The sequence below is a fragment of the Berghia stephanieae genome, chromosome 2 (assembly GCF_034508935.2).
Source record: "Berghia stephanieae isolate SIO BIC M18660-M18661 chromosome 2, UCSD_Bste_1.3, whole genome shotgun sequence".
Taxonomy (NCBI): Eukaryota; Metazoa; Mollusca; class Gastropoda; order Nudibranchia; family Aeolidiidae; genus Berghia; species Berghia stephanieae.
In genome coordinates, this window is record NC_088361.1 from 62,393,561 (window position 1) to 62,397,235 (window position 3,675).

Genomic DNA, 3,675 nt, shown 5'->3' on the forward strand with positions numbered 1-3,675 from the left:
CTGTGTGTTTATTGATTGATTATTATGTCTAGGTCAAGAAATTGAAATACTGAACTAGAAAAAATATTATTGTTCTTGTATTAATTGTTGGGGCACAGTCGAAAGAATAAAGCTTCTCAATAAATTCTTGCAAGTGGTCGACCCCAACAATGTTCCCTACTTTCGTTTCTATCAACCAAGCACAATGCAATAAAATTGTAAAAATAGCCTTTTGATTGGCTAGATAAATGCGGCCGAGTGTTTCTGAGACATCCTCAATCTTCCGACTTCCGACTTTACCTACACGTAGGTCATCGTAAACAAGGGACAAATCACTGAGATAACGAATGAAAAAAAGGAGTCCGTCAATTTTCATATATAATTTTTACATCATTTATATTGTATGCTGTAAATGTAGGAGTTGTTGATGGAATTCTCTATATTGAATGTTGTCCTTTTTCTGCGTGTTTCTCTTCTCATGTCTTGGAATGAGACAACTCTGAATGGGATTAAAATCGTAGTGAGTTGTGAAAGTTGAGTTTAGTACTTGAAAACCATTGTTTATATTTCATATCGTTGTCGAGTCTTTATATTACATTCGAAGTCAACAGCGTGTATTTCCGTAAAAAGTGTGACTAGTGACTGAACAGGTGGCAATTATCCCAAAATTCAGGCCGGAGCAGCATCAGCATCATCTGATGGGTTACTTACACTTTACTACAATACCATGGTTTTCTCGGATAAAGCCAATACACACTTATGTACCATGCTTTAACCTACAATTCATCACCTCCTTCTTTTGTTGGTTTGGAACCCGGTGAAAAGTGTTCTCCACTGCACCAAAAAGACGATGTCTCCTCCTTAAGAGACCTGATCATTCCAAAAAAGGCCTCCATCTCGATGCTATGACCCCTGCGTCTTTCAAAGTCGTGGAAGTTAATAAGTACACAAGAGCCACCGGCTTGTATTTGAATCTCAGTCCTCAGTGCGTTTGGTCGACCCCAGCGGTTTATCTCCTGGGAAAAAATACACCACACTCTCTACATTTGATTCAAGTGTCTTTTTAGAGGCTTTTCGTCCAGCCCAGCACCAGTAAAAAGGAGGATAATGGGAAAATCAAAAGACTGTAGAGCACCACGTAAATGCGCTTGAGAAAAAGTTAGAGACCATTTATTCCAAGCGCAATCTTTCCATGCATCTGGTTTGAGACAACTTGGAAATTTCCAATAATAACCACATGATCGTGCAAAGAGAGGTGCACTCTATACGCATGACGGCGAGATGATTTGCAGGGGAAAACATGTCTCTCGTAGAAAACAGCACCCATCTGAATGTCTCCTCATTACGCAAAGCACGGCCCTTACAAAACCAAATTAATAATCTCATTATAGGCCAAAGAAACAATAAAATGGAAGGGAAAATAAGATATTATAGTTTTAGGGATGATAGGCTAAACAGCAAATGACCCCACTAGCAGTCGACAAGGGGAAGTCAAAGGCCAGCAAACTCAGTGACTGATGGTGAATGTGTATTAGGACTATAATATTTAGGAAATGACGTATTTATTTGTTAAAGTGCTCGTTTTAAAAAAGGCGCCTAGCAGACGATTTACACTTTATGATAATAAAAGTTGTGTTCCTTGTAGGCACTAGAAAAAGAAAAAAACAACACCACTGGAGCATTGTGAAACCGTTGAAAGACGCTATAATACGGATGTGATGTGATTGTACGCGAAATCGAATCGGGTTCATTTGCGTGTGAGTTGAATGATCTGCGAAAAACAACCACCCCGTCCCTTTTAAAAAAAGATTATGATCTCTTATTTATTGCCCATTATAACTCATCATGCTAGATATCCATATATTATACATATCACACCTTTGATGGTTGACGCACTGTGTGTTAACTGTCCAAGAAATAAAATTAAGTCCATAGAATATGTGACCCACCGTCTCAAAGCGGTATTATGTCGGGATGAACTAAATGCCAAAAAGTGATGTTAAAGTTCACATAACCAGAAATGTGAACGTCCAGTTTTCATCCATGTAAGAAACAATATTCATTGTCCTCAATAAAACGTATAAAAGTAATCCAAGTTTCCATTGCACTCAATAAAACGTTTAAAAGTAATCCAAGTTTCCATTGTCCTCAATAAAACTTATAAATGTAATCCATGTTTCCATTGTCCTCAATAAAACTTATAAAAGTAATCCATGTTTCCATTGTCCCCAATAAAACGTATAAAAGTAATCCAGGCTTCATATTTTTCACCATAAATTCAATTTTAGCACATAAATCTTTCCGACATAATACCGGTTTGAGGTGGGGAGTCACATAATATGAGTTTACGATAATCATCAGCCATCCAGTATTTATTTGATAATTTTCATAGTCGCCTGACCCTTACGAAAATAGCGACGAAGTAAACTTCCTGTCATCAATGTTTCGTCTCAATAACAAGAAAACGGATCCTTTATCAATTAAATCTTGTTAATCATATCAGATTGTTTATGACACATTCTGTCGTTTGATTCTTTTTTTTTTTTAACTCACTCAACCCTAACACCGACTATATCCGTAGTTTACCCGGGTTACTTTTACCCCATGCCTATTTATTACATTTTTTCTGAGACGAATTATAGGTGTAGTATCAAAGGTAATGTTTTTAGATTTTACGTGTTAATGATAGTTGAATAAAAATATCTGTGCACATGCTCATTTTTTATACATTCTTTTTTTCCAATTTTGAAAAGTAGCAAAAATCCCTAGGATTGAGTGAGTTAAAGAACACAGTATGTGCCATTTTGGTTAGCATTGAATATAGCAACTGTGTTTTAAAAAAAACTACGGCAGCATTGTTGTGAGACAATACGCTTCAACAGTCATGACATCACTTCCCTCGTAATGACGCATGGTAACTAAGTAACTGGCTCTAAACTATCGGAACAATGGCGGACGCCCTTATGAAATGTTTCTCCGACGAGCATAAAAGTGTATCCAGAGGAGAAAAACATTATAAATATGATCATGTTTTGACTTTTATACATTCTGATCACATGACATATGAAAAGTTCTTGCCAGCATGAAGATAAAAAGTACCAATTTGTTTAGAACCACGTTGCTGGGCGACGTGACATCAGACTATTTCATTCGTCGTATTTATAATAAAGCGTATTTTTTCAAATGCACAATCTCGCTCAAATGACAGTTATAAATGCTATTATTGGAGGTGTTATTGAATTACTGGAGAGTTCTATTTTCAGAAATTCAACATCCTTTTAGGCTTTCCTCAGTTCATATTTTGTTTCCAAATATTTCCACTTTTATTTCATTTTTGTTCATTTATATACGTAAAGAAAATAAATTGGAATGGAAGAAAGTTAATGTAATTGTTCGAAAAATTGAATTATAAAAAGAGTTTGTTGGGTTTTTCTTTAATAGAAATGTTTTTGCGTTGGCAATACTTTCTAGGTCATAGAAGCGCCAACAACAACAAAAATCCTAGATAATTCGATAGCCGATGGATAAATCAAATCTCAGCATCAAAGTGACGGACCTGCTCATGTTTTGCTTATAATATATACTAGAAAATGGTCATTCGGAGAGTGGAGTTACAAGGTAAAAAATAATATTACTCTACCCCTCTTCCTAAATAGTAACGCGTAATGTGACGTCAATTTACCAAACATTCAATTT

At 35.8% G+C, this 3,675-nt stretch overlaps 1 protein-coding gene across 1 annotated transcript in view; it reads left to right on the forward strand.

Annotated features, from left to right (window-relative positions):
* LOC144965294 (uncharacterized) overlaps positions 1-3,363 on the forward strand; it is a 15,731-nt gene extending 12,368 nt beyond the window's left edge. Inside the window, exon 2 of the mRNA XM_078900497.1 lies at positions 1-3,363. This exon is cut by the window's left edge and continues 937 nt beyond it. The gene's annotated coding sequence lies outside the window, so the exon portion shown is untranslated.
* The last annotated feature ends 312 nt before the right edge of the window (positions 3,364-3,675 follow it).